The following is a 21,977-nucleotide window of genomic DNA, read 5'->3' on the forward strand; positions in this document are numbered from 1 at the left end:
CTAGCAAGGTAATGATCTAATTCCTTCTTGCTAGGCTTCAACTGTGCATGAACTTAGAACTTCCAGATGTGCAAGCTGGGTTTAGAAAACGCAGAGGAACTAGAGATCAAATTGCCAACATCCATTGGATCTTCCTTGGTGGGAAGATCTGCTGGAAAAAGGATAGGCTACCCCACTCCAGTATTCTTGGACTTCCCTTGTGGCTCAGCTTGTAAAAAATCCACCTGCAATGCGGGAGACCAGGGTCAGATCCTTAGGTTGGGAAGATCCCCTGGAGAAGGGAAAGGCTACCCACTCCAATATTCTGAGCTAGAGAATTTCAAGGACTGTATAGTCCATGGGGTCACAAAGAGTCATGATTGACTGATTTTATTTAGAACTTCCCTTGTGGCTCCAACAGTAAATAATCTGTCTGCAATGTAGGAAACCTGGGCTCGATCCCTGGGTCAAGAAGATCCCCTGGAGAGGGAATGTCTACCCATTCCAGTATTCTTTGGCTTCCCTTGTGGCTCAGCTGGTAAAGAATCTGCTTCCAGTGCGGGAGACCTGGGTTTGATCCATGGGTTGGGAAAATCTCTTAGGAGAAGGGAAAGGCTTCCCAGTCCATTATTATGGCCTGGAGAATTCCATGGACTGTATAGTACATGGGGTTGCAAAGAGTCAGGCATGACTGAGTGACTTTCACTTTCTTTTTCATTGGATCATAGAAAAAACAAAAGGATTTCAGTAAAACATGTACTTCTGCTTCACTGACTATACTGAACCTTTGGCTATGTGGTTCTCAATAAACGGTGAAAAATTCTAAAAAAATGGAAATACCAGACCTCCTTACCTGCCTCCTGGGGAACCTGTATGCAAGTCAAGAAGCAACAGTTAGAACCAGACATAGAACAATGGACTGATTCAAAATTGGGAAAGACACATGTGAGGCTGTCTATTGTCACTCTGTTTATTTAATTCCTATAGAGAGCACATCATGCAAAATACTAGGCTGGATGAATCACAAGCTGGAATCAATATAGTCAGGAGAAATATCAACAACCTTAGGTATGCAGATGTTACCACCCTAATGGCAGAAAGTGAAGAGGAACTAAAGAGCCTCTTGATGAATGTGAAAAAGGAGAGTGAAAAATCTAGCTTAAAACTCAACATTCATCCAATACATGAACATGGTATACTTCTCCATCTATTAGTGTCCTCTTTGATTTCTTTCACCAGTCTTTTATAGTTTTCTATGTATAGGTCTTTAGTTTCTTTAGGTAGATACATTCCTAAATATTTTATTCTTTTCATTGCAATGGTGAATGGAATTGTTTCCTTAAATTCTCTTTCTATTTTCTCATTATTAGTGTACAGGAATGCAAGGGATTTCTGTGTGTTGATTTTATATCCTGTAACTTTTCTATATTCATTGATTATTTCTAGTAATTTTCTGGCGGAGTCTTTAGGATTTTCTATGTAGAGGATCATGTCCTCTGCAAACAGTGAGAGTTTTACTTCTTCTTTTCCAATTTGGATTCCTTTTATTTCTTTTTCTGCTCTGATTGCTGTGGCTAAAACTTCCAAAACTATGTTGAATAGTAGTGGTGAGAGTAGGCACCCCTGTCTTGTTCCTGATTTTAGGGGAAATGCTTTCAATTTTTCACCATTGAGGATAATGTTTGTTGTGGGTTTGTCATATATAGCTTTTATTATGTTGAGGTATGTTCCTTCTATTCCTGCTTTCTGGAGGGTTTTTTTTTTTTTTTTTTAATCATAAATGGATGTTGAATTTTGTCAAAGGCTTTCTCTGCATCTATTGAGATAATCATATGGTTTTTATTTTTCAATTTGTTAATGTGGTGTATTACATTGATTGATTTGCAGATACTGAAGAATCCTTGCATCCCTGGGATAAAGCCCACTTGGTCATGGTGTATGATCTTTTTAATGTGTTGTTGGATTCTGATTGCTAGAATTTTGTTAAGGATTTTTGCATCTATGTTCATCAGTGATATTGGCCTGTAGTTTTCTTTTTTTGTGGCATCTTTGTCAGGTTTTGGTATTAGGGTGATGGTGGCCTCATAGAATGAGTTTGGAAGTTTACCTTCCTCTGCAATTTTCTGGAAGAGTTTAAGTAGGATAGGTGTTAGCTCTTCACTAAATTTTTGGTAGAATTCAGCTGTGAAGCCGTCTGGACCTGGGCTTTTGTTTGCTGGAAGATTTCTGATTACAGGTTTAAATTTCCATGCTTGTGATGGGTCTGTTAAGATTTTCTATTTCTTTCTGGTCCAATTTTGGAAAGCTGTATTTTCTAAGAATTTGTCCATTTCTTCCATGGCATATAATTGCTGATAGTAGTCTCTTATGATCCTTTGTATTTCTGTGTTGTCTCTTGTGATCATTCCGTTTTCATTTCTAATTTTATTGATTTGGTTTTTCTCCCTTTGTTTCTTGATGAGTCTGGCTAAAGGTTTGTCAATTTTATTTATCCTTTCAAAGAACCAGCTTTTAGCTTTGTTGATTTTTGCTATGGTCTCCTTTGTTTCTTTTGCATTTATTTCTGCCCTAATTTGTAAGATTTATTTCCTTCTACTATACCATGTTGATGGATTGGAAGAATCAATATAGTGAAAATGAGTATACTACCCAAAGCAATTTATAGATTCAATGCAATCCCTATCAAGCTACCAATGGTATTCCTCACAGGGCTAGAAAAAATAATTTCACAATTTGTATGGAAATACAAAAACCTCAAATAGCCAAAGCAATCTTGAGGAAGAAGAATGGAACTGGAGGAATCAACCTGCCTGACTTCAGGCTCTACTACAAAGCCACAGTCATCAAGAAAGTATGGTACTGGCACAAAGACAGAAATATAGATCAATGGAACAAAACAGAAAGCCCAGAGATAAATCCATGCACCTATGGACACCTTATCTTTGACAAAGGAGGCAAGAATATACAATGGATTAAAGACAATCTCTTTAACAAGTGGTGCTGGGAAATCTGGTCAACCACTTGTAAAAGAATGAAACTAGAACACTTTCTAACACCATACACAAAAAATAAACTCAAAATGGATTAAAGACCTAAACATAAGACCAGAAACTATAAAACTCCTAGAGGAGAACATAGGCAAAACACTCTCTGACATACATCACAGCAGGATCCTCTATGACCCACTTCCCAGAATATTGGAAATAAAAGCAAAAAAAAAACAAATGGGACCTAATTAACCTTAAAAGCTTCTGCACAACAAAGGAAACTATAAGCAAGGTGAAAAGAAAGCCTTCAGAATGGGAGAAAATAATAGCAAATTAAGCAACTGACACACAACTAATCTCAAAAATATACAAGCAACACCTATAGCTCAACTCCAGAAGAATAAATGACCCAATCAAAAAATGGGCCAAAAAACTAAATAGACATTTCTCCAAAGAAGACATACAGATGGCTAACAAACACATAAAAAGATGCTCAACATCACTCATTATCAGAGAAATGCAAATCAAAACCACTATGAGGTACCATTTCAAGCCAGTCAGAATGGCTGCGATCCAAAAGTCTACAAGCAATAAATGCTAGAGAGGGTGTGGAGTAAAGGGAACCCTCTTACACTGTTGGTGGTAATGCAAACTAGTACAGCCACTATGGAGAACAGTGTGGAGATTCCTTAAAAAACTGGAAATATAACTGCCTTATGACCCAGCAATCCCACTGTTGGGCATACACACTGAGGAAACCAGAATTGAAAGAGACACGTGTACCCCAATGTTCATCACAACACTGTTTATAATAGCCAGGACATGGAAGCAACCTAGATGTCCATCAGCAGATGAATGGATAAGAAAGCAGTGGTACATATACACAATGGAGTATTACTCAGCCATTAAAAAGAATACATTTGAATCAGTTCTAATGAGGTGGATGAAACTGGAGCCTATTATACAGAGTGAAGTAAGCCAGAAAGGAAAACACCAATACAGTATACTAACGCATATATATGGAATTTAGAAAGATGGTAACAATAACCCTGTATACGAGACAGCAAAAGAGACACTGATGTATAGAACAGTCTTTTGGAGTCTGTGGGAGAGCACGAGGGTGGGATGATTTGGGAGAATGGCATTGAAACATGTATAATATCATATATGAAACGAGTTGCCAGTCCAGGTTCGATGCACGATACTGGGTGCTTGGGGCTGGTGCACTGGGACGACTCAGAGGGATGGTATGGGGAGGGAGGAGGGAGGAGGGAGGAGGGTTCAGGATGGGGAACACGTGTATATCTGTGGTGGATTCATGTTGATATATGACAAAACCAATATAATATTGTAAAGTTAAAAAATAAAATAAAATAAATTTAAAAAAACCTCAACATTCAAAAAAACTAAGATCATAACATCTTTTTCCATCACTTCATGGCAACTAAATGTGGAAAAAGTGAAAACAGTGGCAGATTTTATTTTCTTGGGCTCCAAAAATCACGACAGATGGTGACTGCAGCCAGGAAATTAAGAGATGCTTTCTCCTTGAAAGATATTATGACGATCCTTGACAGCATATTAAAAAGCACAGACATCACTTTGTTAACAAAGGTCCATCTAGTCAAAGCTATGGTTTTTCCAGTAGTCATGTATAAATTTGAAAGCTGGACCAAAAAGGAGGCTGAACACCAAAGAAATGATGTTTTTGAATTTTGGTGCTGGAGAAGACTCTTGAGAGTCCCTTGAACTGCAAGGAGATCAAACTTGTAGATCCTTAAGGAAATCAGTCCTGAATATTATTTGAAAGTACTTTTGCTGAAGCTCCAATTCTCTGCCTACCTGATGTTAAGAGTTGACTCATTGGAAATGACCCTGATGCTAGGATAGATTCAAGGCAAGAAGAGAAGTGGACAGCAGAGAATGAGATGGTTGGATGGGATCACTGACTCAATGGACATGAGTTTGAGCAAATTCTGCACATGAGTGAAAGGCAGGGAAGCCTGGCCTGCTGCAGTTCATGGGGTCACAAACAGTCAGACATGACTGAGTGACTGAACTACAACAACCAGTTAGAAACAATTCTCAAATTTTCCCTTTCCCACCTTAAAGTGAATTAGGTGCCTCTCATATAAATATACTCTAAATTCGTCTATATTGTGACCTGTTCTACTTTTTACCATATCATGCAATAATCATACAAGCTTTTTCCAATAGGGTAGGAGCTTTGTTCATTGGTGAATTACACATATCAATGACACATATTCAATGTTAATTGAATACACTACATCAAGACCATTTATAATGATATTTCATAACAAGTAGCTTATACAAATATTTTTTTAATTTAATTTAATTTTATTTTTTAACTTTACGATATTGTATTGGTTTTTGCCATATATCAAAATGAATCTGCCACAGGTATACATGTGTTCTCCATCCTGAACCCTTCTCCCTCCTTCCCCATACCATCCCTCTCGGTCGTCCCAGTGCACCAGCCTCAAGCATCCAGTATCGTGCATCGAACCTGAACTAGTGACTCATTTCATATATGATATTATACATGCTTCAATGCCATTCTCCCAAATCATCCCACCCTCTCCCTCTCCCACAGAGTCCAAAAGACTGTTCTATACATCAGTGTCTCTTTTGCTGTCTCGTATACAGGGTTATTGTTACCATCTTTCTAAATTCCATATATATGCGTTAGTATACTGTATTGGTGTTTTAATTAAAAAACTTGATATTAATTTTAAGTCAATTAAAAACCTTCTTTCAGATTTTATATTATATACAACATTTTAAATTTTTTTCTCTCCCAATCTATCAATTTAGGTGAGCAGTAGAAAGGAATCACAAATTAATTTATTTTCAGGTGAAAGGGAGGAATTCAAGAAATTAACTCAAGTTAAATAGATACAAAGGAAATTATGTCTTGTTTTATTTCAAAGGCATTATTCTTGGCATTTCTCATCCACTGTTTCTACCATTTCCTTCTTTTCAGACATGTAGTGGCCTGCTTCTATCATCCAATGTTGTCATTTCCCTGGCATATATATTTATCTATCCCTTCTGATCACCCTTAAAAGTGACAAATCAACTAGACATGTTTCTGACATCCCATTTGGAACAATTCAGAAAGTTTAGCCAATCCTATTAATGTCGGTGAAATCAAATGACAACATGAACTCAATACCATCACTCATGTCACTCTGTTGTTCCCAGAAACACATACATGCATGCATGGATACACACACATAAATATAATTATATGGAGATTTCTGAAGAAATAAAGACATCTAATTTCCTGAGTTGGCTAAGTGATTTTTAAATGAGTATACCTTTCTTGAATTTGTGGTCCATACCTGCTTCTCAGACACCTGCTCTTATGATTCTTGTATAGTCTCTAATCTCCAAGCATAGCAGCCTTTAAAAAAAAAAAAATTAAATGTGCCAGTTTTATTGCTGTTGTAATCTTTGCAATATCAATTCTCCCTGAGTTTAAATCTTGAAATGAATGTTTCTTTTTTGTCATTCAAATCTTAGCTTATGCATCATTTCCTCAGTAATTGCTCATAATTTTGCCACAACTGCTATAATTCTCTGTCACTTGTCACTTCCCTCTAATTCCCCTTACCCCCATCTTTAATGGCACTAACAGGCATCTAATATACAAATAAAAGGTACTTATTTGTTATATAATATATAAGGTCCAAAAGGAAGGATTTTTTTTCCTATTTTGTTCAATGATATATTCCAAGGAGTGTAGGTGGTTAATAAACATTTATTGAATGCTAAAGATTTATGCTTTAGATTTCTTTTTACAATCATTTTGGTAGTTTGTTACATGCCCAACACTCTTAAAGTTAACATCTATGAAAAATAATCTTTTTTGTCTGCCTTCTTCAACAAGTTATTTAAAGTACATAGCTTTCCTTCCAAGGAGCAAGCATCTTTTAATTTCATGATTGCAGTCACTGTCCACAGTGATTTTGGAGCCCAAGAAAATAAAAAATCTGTCACCACTTCCACTGGAAGGAAAGCTATGACAAAAGTATGTAGCATACTCAAAAGGAGAAACATCACTTTGTCAACAAAGTTTCCTATAGTCAAAGCTATGATTTTTTTGCAATAGCCATGTACAGATGTGATTTGAACCATAAAGAAGACTGAACACTGAAGAATTGATGCTTTCAAATTGTGGTTCTGTAAAAGACTTTTGAGTGTCCCTTGGACTGCAAGGAGACCAAACCAGTCAATCATAAAGGCAATCAACCCTGAATATTCAGTGCAAGGACAGAGGCTGAAGCTGAAGCGCCAATACTTCAGCCACCTGATGCAAAGAGCTGACTCACTGGAAAAGACCCCAATGCTAGAAAATATTTAGAGCAAAAGGAGAAGGGTTCAGAGGATAAGATGGTTAGATAGCATCATCCATTCAATGGATGTGAATGTGAGCAAACTCCAGAAGATAGTGGAGGACAGAAGAGCCTGGCATGCTGCAGTCCATGGGGTAACAAAGAGTTGGACATGACTTGGGAACAACAACAATAAAGTACATGAACAATGCTTGGGAAACATAGAAGGTACTCAAATACGCTTTGTCCTAGATGAGCAATTATTTTTTAAGTTTACTTCCAGAATTTACACTTTTATAGCCTCACCCAAAACATTAAAACTCTTAGTCATCATATATCTGATAGTCTCTAGGACACTTGAATAAGTCCTTTACATTTTTATCAATAGATCATAATCACAGTAATTTGAAAAGCAATATAAAAAGATGAAAAATATCTAATACTTAGTGTTTGCAGGTGTCTATGGAAATGGACCCTCATTGTTATAAAAATCTAACTTGGACCAATAAGTGTAAAGGAGGTTTTCACTTCTTAAACACATGCACATGAAAAATTTAGATATACAATTCTAATTGTTGAGGTTTCAGACATTTACCATAGTTGTATAAGTAGAATTCTATATAAGACTTCTGTACAAGGATTTTTTTTAGAGTTCTTTAATGTAGCATAAATGGAATCATCCTGAACACTCTAAAATTAATCAATGATGGTAAATTAATAAGATGGAAAAATGTGATATGTAGGCTCAAAGATGAATGAGATAGATTCATATTTTCTAACATGGACATATTTTGATAATTACAGTCAAAAATATAGAAATAGGCTTTGAAATACACAGGATGGTTTATTTTATAACACTTATGATTAGTGCAAAGCTTAGGTGTTCATTTTCTTTTCTATTAATAATGCATATTTCTAGAACTAAAACATACCAGTCATTATTTCTTATTCCTGGAGTTGCATTAATTTTCACTTTGTTTTTTAAATTGTAATAATACTTGAATTGATGTTGCTGTTACTCACTAAGTCATGTACAGCTCTTTTGTGTGGACTATCATTCAGCAGGCTCCTCTCTCCATGGAATTTCCCAGGCAACAATACTGGAGTAGGTTGCCATTTCCTTCTCCAGGGAATCTTCCTAACCAGAGATTGAATCTACATCTCCTTCACTGGCAGGAGGATTTTTTTTTTTTTTTTTTAGCACTGAGCCACCAGGGAAGCTCTAATATACAAGTTACATATGCTATATTTGCATTCAATGTTGTTCAGATATCACCTTATCCCAAGCTGCTTTACAGACTTGCTGCTGCTGCTGCTGCTGCTAAGTCACTTCAGTTGTGTCCGACTCTGTGCGACCCCATGGACTGCAGCCTACCAGGCTCCCCTGTCCATGGGATTTGCCAGGCAAGAGTACTGGAGTGGGTTGCCATTGCCTTCTCTGTTTATAGACTTAATACAATTCTAATTAATATCTACCGGGTGTTTTACAGATAGATGTTCAGTTTATTTAAAACTTGTATGGAAATACAAGGGACATTTAATTTCAAAAGGAATCTAGTAAAAGAGCAAAAAGGACTTATATTGACTAATTTCAAGACATTATAGAGAAATCAAGATAGAGCATCACTAGAGTAAGAATGGATGTATAGATTGAAGGGAAAAAAATGAGCTCAAAAGTAAATCCCACAAATATGCTCAAATGATTTTTGCCAAAACTCCAAGGATATTAAATGGAAGAGACGGAGGTCTTTCTCTCAAATGAAGCTGACAGCCTTTATGTCTTCATGGGGTGGGGGAATAAACCTTGAATATAACCTGCTATCATTCAAAAAATTAACTTGAAATTGTTCTTAGTTCCAAACATGAAGGTGATAACTAACATATCTTTGTAAAAATCTATGAGAATCTCTGTGATATTGGAGAAGGGAAAGATTAGTTAGGTCAGAAATATGAACTTTTCTTTTTTTTTTTTTTTTTTAAGGAATAAATCCACTTTTCCAAAATTAAAAACTTCTCTTTTAAAGAGAAATAATTAGGGGGGAAAGGCTCTTCAGACACTGCAGAAAATGTTAAAAATATATATTACTGACTTGTATCAAGAGTAAATGAAAGCTCTTCTACACCCATAGTATGAGGAAAGCCAGACCCAAGGAAATAGTCAAAATATTTGAAAAGACAGTTGACAAAATAGTATATCTGTATTTCTAATAAGAATATTAAATGTGCTCAAAATCAATCTCCTGAGAAATGTAAATTAAAACCAACAGGACACACAGTTATATATACACTAGAATGGCTATAATTTAAAATATTCCAGAAAAATAAATGACCCAATCAAAAAATGGGCCAAAGAACTAAATAGACATTTCTCCAAAGAAGACATACAGATGGCTAACAAACACATAAAAAGATGCTCAACATCACTCATTACCAGAGAAATGCAAATCAAAACCACAATGAGTTACCATTTCACGCCAGTCAGAATGGCTGTGATCCAAAAGTCTACAAGCAATAAATGCTGGAAAGGATGTGGAGAAAAGGGAACCCTCTTACACTGTTGGTGGGAATGCAAACTAGTACAGCCACTATGGGGAACAGTGTGGAGATTCCTTAAAAAACTGGAAATATAACTGCCTTATGATCCAGCAATCCCACTGCTGGGCATACACACTGAGGAAACCAGAAGGGAAAGAGACACGTGTACCCCAATGTTCATCGCAGCACTGTTTATAATAGCCAGGACATGGAAGCAACCTAGATGTCCATCAGCAGATGAATGGATAAGAAAGCCGTGGTACATATATACAATGGAGTATTACTCAGCCGTTAAAAAGAATACATTTGAATCAGTTCTAATGAGGTGGATGAAACTGGAGCCTATTATACAGAGTGAAGTAAGCCAGAAAGGAAAACACCAATGCAGTATACTAACGCATATATATGGAATCTAGAAAAATGGTAACGATAACCCTGTATACAAGACAGCAAAAGAGACACTGATGTATAGAACAGTCTTTCGGACTCTGTGGGAGAGGGAGAGGGTGGGATGATTTGGGAGAATGGCATTGAAATATGTATAATATCATATATGAAACGAGTCGCCAGTCCAGATTCGATGCACGATACTGGATGCTTGGGGCTGGTGCACTGAGACCACCCAGAGGGATGGTATGGGGAGGAAAGAGGGAGGAGCGTTCAGGATGGGGAATACATGTATGCCTGTGGCATATTCATTTCGATATATGGCAGAACCAATATAATATTGTAGAGTTTAAAAATAAAATAAAATATTGAGATCATATATATTAATATAATACATAAAATATAGAGATAATCAAGTTGTGGTGCAGATCCAGGCCAACTGGAACTCACGCAGAGCTGGTAGGAGAGAGGACGTAAAATAGTACAACCACTTTGGAAATTCTTTAGAATTATGGATTTAATTATACATATGCTTAGGAAAATATTTAAGTTATTCATATAAAAAAACACAAACATATGAATGTTAATAAACATGCTTCTGATAGCCAACAGAGCACAGAAGAAATAAAAAACAAAATCAAAATATGCATAGAAGCAAATGAAAATGAAAACACAACAACCCAAAACCTATGGGATTCAGTAAAAACAGTGCTAAGAGGGAGGTTCATAGCAATACAAGCCTACCACAAGAAGCAAGAAACAAGAAAGTGAAAGTGAAAGTCTCTCAGTCATTTCCAACTCTTTGTGACCCCACGAACGATACAGGCCATGGAATTCTCCAAGCCAGAATCCTGGAGCGGGTAGCCTTTCCCTTCTCCAGGGAATCTTCCCAACCCAGGGACTGACCCCAGATCCCTGCATTACAGACAGATTCTTTACCAGCTGAGCCCCAAGGGAAGCCCAAGAAACAAGAGAAACATCAAATATACAACCTAACTTTGCACCTAAAGAAACTAGAAAAATAAGAAAAAGTAAAACCCCAAAGTTAGTAGAAAGAAAGAAAGAAATAAAAATCAGAGCAGAAATAAGTGAAAAAGAAACAACAAAGATTATAGCAAAGATCAACAAAGCTAAAAGCTGGTTCTTTGAGAAGATAAATAAAACAGACAAACCATTAGCCAGACTCATCAAGAAAAAGGGAGAAGAATCAAATCAATAAAATTAGAAATGAAAATGGAGAAATCACAATGGACAACACAAAAATACAAAAGATCATAAGAGACTACCATGAGTAACTATAGGCCAATAAAATGGGCAAGTTGGAAGAAATGGACAAAATTCTTAGAAAGTATAACCTTCCAAAACTGAACCAGGAAGGACTAGAAAATCTGAACAGACCCATAACAAGCATGGAAATCAAAATTGTAATAAAAAATCTTAAAAAAAAATAAAAAATACAAAACAAAAGAAAATAAAATCTTCCAACAAACAAAAGCCCAGAACCAGATGGCTTCACAGGTGAATTCTACCAAAAATTTAGAGAAGAGCTTATACCTATCCTACTCAAAGTCTTCCAGAAAATTGTAGAAGAATGTAAACTCCCAAACTCACTCTATGAGGCCATGATCACCCTAATACCAAAACCAGACAAAGATGCCACAAAAAAAGAAATTTGAATTATTTATAAATGTATACATATTCTTATCCACACAACACAGGTTTTACTACTATGTATTTATAAATGAGAAATGAAAACACATCTACTCTAATACATACACAGGAAGATTTACAGCCACACTGATTCAGTGGAAATCTAGGATTCAGACAGACAAGGCATAAAATGTGACTACTTGATTAATTACATGGGTATAAAGGTGAAGTAGTCATTATTATTAATATAGAAAATATCAATATTTTGCATTATTATTAAATGATTTTCTGTGATTTCCTAAGTAAATATGATTATTTGATTAACAAAACATGTGATCTTTCATAGAATGTAAAGTTTGGAAAAAATCCTAAATGTAATTTATGCTCACCTCTACTGATATTTGTCAGACATGCTATCTATAATTAATATATTGGGCTCAGTTCAGTCACTCAGTCATGTCCGACTCTTTGCGACCCCATGAGCTGCAGTACACCAGGCCTCCCTGTCCATCACAAACTGCCGGAGTTTACCCAAACTCATGTCCATTGAGTTGGTGATGCCATCCAACCATCTCATCCTCTGTTGTCCACTTCTCCTCCAGCCCTCAATCTTTCCCAGCAACAGGGTCTTAAATGAGTCAGCTCTTTGCATCAGGTGGCCAAAGTATTGGAGTTTCAGCTTCAACATCAGTCCTTCCAATGAACACCCAGGACTGATCTTCTTTAGGATGGACTGGTTGGATCTCCTTGCAGTCCAAGGCACTCTTAAGAGTCTTGGGCTAGATAAACACAAATGAAAACTCCCAGTTCTATATTCAGAGTGAGTTGATTTGACTACTTACTTAAGCACCAACTTCCTATGCTACTTTAAAATATATGCTTCATATTTGTGTGTCTCATTCTGTAGAATAAACATAATAATAAACCTCTCACAGAATTAGTTTACATCTTTGTGAATGGCTTAGCATGGTGCCTACATAGTAAATGTTCTATAAATTTTAATTTTTGTTATTTTTAAAATTGGGCTCTGTGGGGGAACTCCTTGTGGCTCATACAGTAAAGAATCTGCTCACAATGCAGGAGACCCAGGTTTGATCCCTGGCATGGAAAGAGCCCCTGGAGGAGGGAATGGCAACCCACTCCAATATTCTTGCCAGGAGAATTCCATAAACAGAGGAGCCTGACAGGCTTCATAGTTCATGGCATCACAGATTCAGACATGACTAAGCCACTTTCACTTCACTTCAGCAGGGGGTGAAAAAGCACTCAGTGCTTCTTACTTCATCCAAATCTGGCTTTAACCCTTGTGGATGGTTGTTGTTGATATGGCTCAGAAACAGTGGCAACGATGAGAACTTTGAGTATGATGGATATGTCTTTTTGGCTTGTCTTCTTGAAATCTCTGTCTTGTGATAAGGAGGGCAGGCTTTGGAACCAATTGCTTAGGTTTAAATCTAGATTCCTCTTTTTACCTGTGTTGCTTAACTTTGGATATGATAGGAATACAGGAAACCTGTAGGAAAATGGATTCTTGTTCAAACATTTAAAAGGCTGTTTTTGTACCACTAGGGTTTCCATAGCTTTGGTATGACAATGTATTAAGATTGGGGTTGGTTGGTGATATACCTTTATTTTGTAAGTTGGAAAAGAGCTGTGGGGATGTTAGGTATGTTCTTAGGCAAATCATTTCTTTTTTTGCCTTTCTTCAGGGGATTTTCCTGACCCAGGAAATAAACCCTGGTCTCCCACATTGTGGGCAGATTCTTTAACGTCTGAGCCACCAGGGAAGCCCAAAGGGTACAGATGAAAGTTAAAATGTTAAAAATTAAATCCCTAATATTCATGCTGTTATACTCTTCAAATAGTCTTTACACAGCCACACATGGAAAGACACTGAGTTAGATTTGCCGATAAAGCTGTTGTTATAAAGAGACCTCAAAATGATGTGAATCAAAAAACTCAGGATTCAGTTTACCTTTTTATAAGCTATTACCCAGTGTTCCTTATCTGCACTGTTGAAGCTACTTCATACCCACAGTTTCTGCTGTTGCCTTCTGGGAAAGGAAAAGAGAAAGTGGATAGCAAACTGGTACTCTTTAGGATGTAATGTAGAAATTGTATACAACCCTTCCCCTAACAATCACTGTACAGACCTAAGTTAGAAGGTCACAGCTGTACCCAGGAAGCTATGAAGGGTGACTTGTCACTGTTTAGCCAGTTACTTTAAAAAAAAAAAAAAAAGAATTTTTTTATTAAAAATAGAATGATAAAATGGCTTTAGGGGATAATTAACAGGCTAATACTTTCAGATGCTTTATCAGACACTAAAAACAAACATGTTTTTAAAAAGTCAGCTTAAGATTCCTCAGTGGCAACCAAACATATTAACGCATTCATGAAAAAACAAATAGTAATAAAGGGTTATTTAAAAATGTATCATATTTTGGTATGATTACTCTACATTACCTATGAGAGTAACATGCAGCTACTAATAAACCCATACTCAGCCTTCCCTTCCTTGAACAGCAAAATGTCAGCACTAATGTATAATTATCTTCTTTTCAATTTCTCTGAAGGGAGAAATTCTTTCTTTGCCTTTGGGAGATGGCACTGATTTTCTTATAAAAAAGCTCATTTCAATATTCTGAAACTTGAATTGTTAGAAAGTGTTGTTTTTCTCAGGCTCATATTAACTATTACTTATTATTCACTACTATTGAGTAAATATATCACTGTGTATTTTTCACCAGGAATAATTAAAAATTTTAATCACTATGAGTAATTCAGAATTTTGTGGGCTGTTTTGGATATTTTTATTTCTTTGAAGTAATCCTGAATTATGATATTTTATACATCTAAAAAGTAGTTGATCCATAGTTCTACATTAAATTTAGCAATTAAATATCATTTACTTTTTGTAATAGTTACATTGTTGTATGTATTTACATAGCTACTCTTTACACTATAGAAATTTTTAGTAAATTTAAAATTAAGTATTTAATTACTGAGAAAAAAATCTGCGCATAAGCTTTTCCTTAAAGAAATCCCACATTCAATATTTCAGGTCACTGGGGTGCCATTTGGACAGTAAAAGTATGCATAATTTCTTCACATAATACCTTGGAGGATTAAAACATGATTTTTAAATTGCTTATCTTGCAATTAGTGTGCAATTTAACCACTCAGTGAGTTCTTTTTGTATTTGAGATTCTACATAAAACTCTTATGAATACAGAGACCTTCAAATTTGATTAACTAATTTTAGAAAGACATAACTTTTCAGTCTTCCTCTGGAAATAAGCCCCCACCCTCCTCCAGGTACACTAAACAGTATTATTCAATAGACAAGTGTATGCAGGCTCTATGAAAATTATATGCTGAATTTATATAACCAAAGCTAATTAGTTTTTTTTGTAACTAAAACTAATTTCTATAAATGAAATTTGGTTTCTTTTTTTAAAATTACAAATTTTACTACAAAAATAATTTAAGAATACCATGATTTATATAATATAGGCTTCCAATGATATTAAAGCTTCTAGAAAAAAAAAAAAAAACTCTGCACATTATTTTTTGTTTAGTTTACTTTTAGTAATAAGTATAAGGAAATGACAACACACTCCAGTATTCTTGCCTGAAAAATCCCATGAATAGAGGAACCTGCTTGGCTACAGTCCATGGGATCACAAGAGTTGGACACAACTTAGTGACTAAACCACCAACTCAATACATCTTGAAGTACTTTAAGGAAGCAAGTACATAACCATGAAGTTAAATAAATAATAATTATAAAAGGAAAAGTTTAAAAACTATTGTTACAAGACAATTTAGCAAATATGGTATAAAATAAAATAGTTTTAGTGTATTCTCAAACTTAACAAAATATTAATAGTCAAGAATAAACTTTCCTTTTCTAAATCTTTTGAGAGTATGTTGACCTGATACTATTACCAAAATACTTCAGTACCTATTTTGTACAAGAAGCATATTCTACTATTTGACCTTCATACAACCATAAAAATTAACATTAAACTTTGATATATTGCTACTAACTAATACGCAAGTTGTATGGACCTAATAGAAGAAGTACTTTGGCCACCTCATGTGAAGAGTTGACTCATTGGAAAAGACTCTGATGCTGGGAGGGATTGGGGGCAGAAGGAGAAGGGGATGACAGAGGATGAGATGGCTGGATGGCATCACTGACTCAATGGGCGTGAGTCTGAGTGAACTCCGGGAGTTGGTGATGGACAGGGAGGCCTGGCATGCTACAATTCCTGGGGTCGCAAAGAATCGGACACTACTGATCGACTGAACTGAAGTGAACAGAAACAGACGATATTAAGAACAGGTGGCAAGGATACACAAAACTGTACAAAAAAGATCTTCACCAACCAGATAATCATGTTGGTGTGATCACTCACACGCCTAGAGCCAGACATCCTGGAATGTGAAGTCAAGTGAGCCTTAGGAAGTACCACCATGAACAAAGCTAGTAGAGGTGAAGGAATTCCAGTTAAGCTATTTCAAATCCTAAAAGATGATGCTGTGAAAGGGCTGCACTCAATATGTCAGCAAACTTGGAAAACTCAGGAGTGGCCACAGGACGGGAAAAGGTCAGTTTTTATTCCAATCCCAAAGAAAGGCAATGCCAAAAAGTGTTCAGACTACCACACAACTGCACTCGTCTCACATGCCAGTAAAGTAATGCTCAAAATTCTCCAAGCCAGGCTTCAGCAATACATGAATCATGAATTTCCAGATATTCAAGCTGGTTTTAGAAAAGGCAGAGGAACCAGAGATCAAATTGCCAACATCTGCTGGATCACTGAAAAAGCAAGAGAGTTCCAGAAAAACATCTGTTTCTGCTTTATTGACTATGCCAAAGCCTTTGACTGTGTGAATCACAATAAACTGTGGAAAATTCTGAAGGAGATGGGAATACCAGACCACCTGACCTGCCTCTTGAGAAATGTGTATGCAGGTCAGGAAGCAACAGTTAGAAATGGACATGGAACAACAGACTGGTTCCAAATAGGAAAAGGAGTTCGTCAAGGCTGTATATTGTCACCCTGCTTATTTAACTTCTCTGCAGAGTACATCATGAGAAATGCTGGGCTGGAAGAAGCACAAGCTGGAATCAAGATTGCTGGGAGAAATATCCTTAACCTCAGATATGGAGATGACACCACCCTAATGGCAGAAAGTGTAAAGGAACTAAAGAGCCTCTTGATGAAAGTGAAAGAGGAGAGTGAAAAAGTTGGCTTAAAGCTCAACACTCAGAAAACTAAGATCATGGCATCCGGTCCCATCACTTCATGGCAAATAGATGGGGAAACAGTGGCTGACTTTATTTTTTGGGGCTCCAAAATCACTGCAGATGGTGGCTGCAGCCATGAAATTAAAAGACGCTTACTCCTCGGAAGGAAAGTTATGACCAACCTAGATGGCATATTTAAAAGCAGAGACATTACTTTGCCAACAAAGGTCCATCTAGTCAAGGTTATGGTTTTTCCAGTGGTCATGTATGGATGTGAGAGTTGGACTGTGAAGAAAGCTGAGTGCCAAAGAATTGATGCTTTTGAACTGTGGTGTTGGAAAAGACTCTTGAGATTCCTTTGGACTGCAAAGAGATGCAACCAACCCATCCTAGAGGAGATCAGTCCTGGGTATTCATTGAAAAGACTGATGTTGAAGCTGAAACTCCAGTACTTTGGCCACCTGATACAAAGAGCTGACTCACTTAAGAAGACCTTGATTCTGGGAATGATTGAGGGCAAGAGAAGTGGACAACAGAGGATGAGATGGTTGGATGGCATTACTGGCTCAATGGACATGTGTTTAGGTAGACTCCAGCAGTTTGTGATGGATAGGGAGGCCTGGCATGCTGCAGTTCATGGAGTGGCAAAGTCAGACACAACTGAGCGACTGAACTAAACTGAATAAGCAAAATCCATTACAGTTTTTCCAATAATTCCCTTTATAGCCAAAGATTGCAGTTCAGCGTTACAGTTTTCATTTAATTTTCACTTCTGTTTAGTTACCTCCAGTTTCACAAAATTCTTTAGCTATTCCTTATTTTTTATGAACTTGACAGTTTTGAAGAGTGTCCCTTGACTTGAATTCATAAAGTGTTTGTTCATAATATAATACACTTTAACAGGATATTACAGAATTGATGCTGTATTCTTATTGCCTCTTATTAGGTGATACACGCTTTAGATTTGTCCTTCTGTAGTGGTGGTCAATCTGATCATTCTGATGAGGTATTATCTACAAGATTTTATCAGTCAAAAGTCAAATTTTTTTTCTTTTTAAATAGCAAATATTTAGGTTGGAGTTAATTTGAAACAATGTAAATATCTTGTTTCTTATTAAACTTCCAAATTATTTTTATATCACCTTATATTCATGTTTTCCTATTCTATTTGATGTTACAATCAATTGTTATTATTACAATCACTGTTTTGTTGGTCAAATTTCTCCAAACTTGACCAAAAGAATATTTGAGCTTCCATGTGTTTTTGACATGCTTGCATCTTTAAGCAGTTTCTTGTTATCAGGCAGAAGTTGTTTAATGATCATTGTATACTGTTATATGCCTATACCCTGTATCAGTCATTCACTAGGAGAATTGATCTGTTAAGTAAAAGACGCTTACTCCTTGGAAGAAAGTTATGACCAACCTAAATAACATATTGAAAATCAGAGACATTATTTTGCCAACAAAGGTTTGTCTAGTCAGGCTATGGTTTTCCCAGTGGTCATGTATGGATGAGAGAGTTGGACTGTGAAGAAAGCTGAGTGCTGAAGAATTGGTGCTTTTGAACTGTGGTGTTGGAGAAGACTCTTGAGAGTCCTTTGGACTGCAAGGAGATTGAACCGGTCCATCCTAAAGATCAGCCCTGGGTGTTCTTTGGAAGGAATGATGCTAAAGCTGAAACTCCAGTACTTTGGCCACATCATGCAAAGAGTTGACTCATTGGAAAAGACTCTGACATTGGGAGGGATTGGGGCAGGAGGAAAAGGGGATGACAGGAAAAGGAAAAGAGGATGAGATGGCTATATGGCATCACCGACTCGATAGACGTGAGTTTGAGTGAACTCTGGGAGTTGGTGATGGACAGGGAGGCCTGGCCTGCTACGATTCATGGGGTTGCAAAGAGTTGGACACTACTGAGCGACTGAACTGAAAAGAAGATGGAATTTAGAAGCCAATCTTTGAATATTTGTTATAGTTATTGCAATTAAGATGCTGCTGCTTCCAGCTGTCTCACATAAAGAGTTAGAAAATTTGTTTTTTGTCACATATTCATCTCCAGGTGTGCATCTATCTGTCTATCTATCTATCATCAAACGTCTTGAGTGCACAAACATATACCCAAATTCAATACCACATCTTTGGGTGCATTTTAGTTTTCTTCCTTTCCATATTTGTAATTACCCTCTCTAACCCTGGGTGGCTCAGTTGGTAAAGCGTCTGCCTATAATGTGGGAGACCAGGGTTCGATCCCTGGGTGAGGAAGATTCTCTGGAGAAGGAAATGGCAACCCACTCCATTACTCTTGCTTGGAAAATCCCATGAACAGAGGAGCGTGGTAGGCTACAGTCCATGGGGTCGCAAAGTGTTGGACAGGACTAAGCAACTTCAATTTCACTTTCTCTAAGAATGAGAAATTGACTCCAGTGATTCCATTTATTATTTAATAAATACTCTTCTGTGTTTCCATATCTCTGTGTGGATACTCCCTTCACACATACAGGTTCCAGAATATTGTATTGTACTCTCTCCACATTCCTAGTGTGGATATCCTTTATGTACCACTGTGGACCCCATCTACTTGTTTTAGGATTGAATATTCATGAGTTGAATTGATGGCTAAGCAAAGAAAGAATTGGAAGTAGAGAATGTGGAGGAGGAAAAGTCACCATTGTTTTACAATATTTCCCTTTCTTCATTCCTACTATTATCCTATTCTAATTCCAATTTGTAATATGATAGGTCTTCTGTGTGTCAGTCAATTAGTCATATCTGACTCTTTGTGAGTCCATGGACTATATACCTCGGGGTTCCTCTGTCTATGGAATTCTCCAAGCAAGAACATTGGAGGGGTTATCATTTACCTCTCCAGGGGATCTTCCCAACCCAGGAATTGAACCCCGGATCTCCAGCATTGCAGGCAGATTCTTTTTACCATCTGATCCACCAGGGAAGCTAGGTCTTACTCCATTAATGATAACAACACGTTCATATTTATTGTCTTCGTGTCTCTCAATGATTTTTGCTATTCTTCAGTATGTCAGTTTTATTTTGCTGAATATAATCTGCTTTTAATTCTGAATTGAATTTCTAACTTCAAATACAGTGTCTGTGTATATAAATTTCTGGAAAACTCTTTTTTTTTTTTTTTTTTTTTTTACAAATCTTCCTAGATATATATGTTAACAGTCTATTTTATATGTAATATTTTAATACCTTATTTTATAAAATATATCAAAATATACGAATGTATTTTATATTCTGGTTCTGATAATTCCAGTATATGCAGTATGATTTTTCAGTTTGTTGGTTCTCAGAACTCTCATTCACAGTGAATTACTTCTTCATGTATTTTCTGGTTCTTAAATGGTGAGTCCATGACACTTGCACTTTGTCTTTAGGAATTTGTTGAAAGTTTAACTGCATTCCCCTAGCAAGTATTTATAGTTGTTTCTGACAGATCTTTCATGGCTTACAAATCCAGGACAGTCGTTAGTTTTACTTTTGCCTGTGTATTTTTAGGTGAACACAATGTTATAAATGTCAGTTCTAATACTGTGTGGTACTCAGTTTGTGATTAGGAATTGTTAGTGCACAATCTTGTTTTGTCTCTGTCTATGGAATGTCTCTTCTTTTCATACTTTGTGCATTGTAGGCATTGAATTTTAGGAGACCCAGATTTGTTTGGGAAGACTTTGCTTCACTCTAACAATGGAGGCCTTAGATTAATTCTCTTCAAAACCCATTAAAGTCTAAGGGCTAGGGTAGGAACCTTTGGCAGAAGTTCCAAGAGCCAACATTATTAATACTTAGGCTTACTTTCCCTCTCTGGATTCTCAGTGTCATTTTATTTATAGCATTTTACGATTTATGTTACCTTCTCACTAACACAAGTGTCATCATGTGTGTGGTGTGTTTGTGTGTGTATTTTTTTTTTTTCCTAAACTTTATCCAGTGTTTTGGTTTACATCTTCTAGGTGATTCCCAAAGAGCTCTTTCCAACTAATTTCTCTGATCACTATATCTGCTATACTGCCAGAACAAGAAGTAACCAATAGATTAGAAATTTAAATAACCTTGAAATGATTTAGTAATAGAACATGTGTATATTTTATGATGGGAATTAACACATACTATTTAAGACTGATAATGTTACAGCTGTTCTTTTTTCATTTCATCATCTGTTGTTTCCATCCAAAATCATTATCTTAAGAAATAAAAGCAAGATTGTCTTTCTTTATGCCATTTTTAAAAATAAATCTAGGTGATGAGATGACATTAAAGTCTTAATGAAAAAACTTGCTTTCATTTTTTAAAAGCACATACTATTTTAATCATCAGCTGAAAATGTCAGTGATAATTTTGAAATTTTTTTCTTTTGTACAATATTTACAGGATGTAAAATACCTCTTTTAGGGTAAAATTCTATATAACAGAGTTCCATAACTGGAGTGAATTGTCAGAAAATTACATTAATTTCTGTTCATCCAACATTGAATTTGCAGAAGTTAAGAAAAACATCTTTTTTTCAGTTTTGGATCTTTTCAGTGAGCTTTTTAATTCTTTTCTTCACAAGCCTTCTGTTTTGATAGATGCGTTAGTGTTTTGTAAAAATGTATCATCAATAACTATTTAAAACTATATGCTTGAGCAGTCAAACGTATGAGACTCTCTCGTTTACTAAGTGACTTTGGCAATAATCACTATAAATTTAAGCTCAAGAGACAGATAACAGAGAATACCTTAAAACTGTTTCTTGTAAAAGCAGTTTTTCACATGTCAATTCATTGCTAAAGTACAGAGCAGCTCTATTTGTAGAAG

Source organism: Bubalus bubalis, chromosome 23 (genome assembly GCF_019923935.1).
Source record: "Bubalus bubalis isolate 160015118507 breed Murrah chromosome 23, NDDB_SH_1, whole genome shotgun sequence".
Lineage (NCBI taxonomy): Eukaryota > Metazoa > Chordata > Mammalia > Artiodactyla > Bovidae > Bubalus > Bubalus bubalis.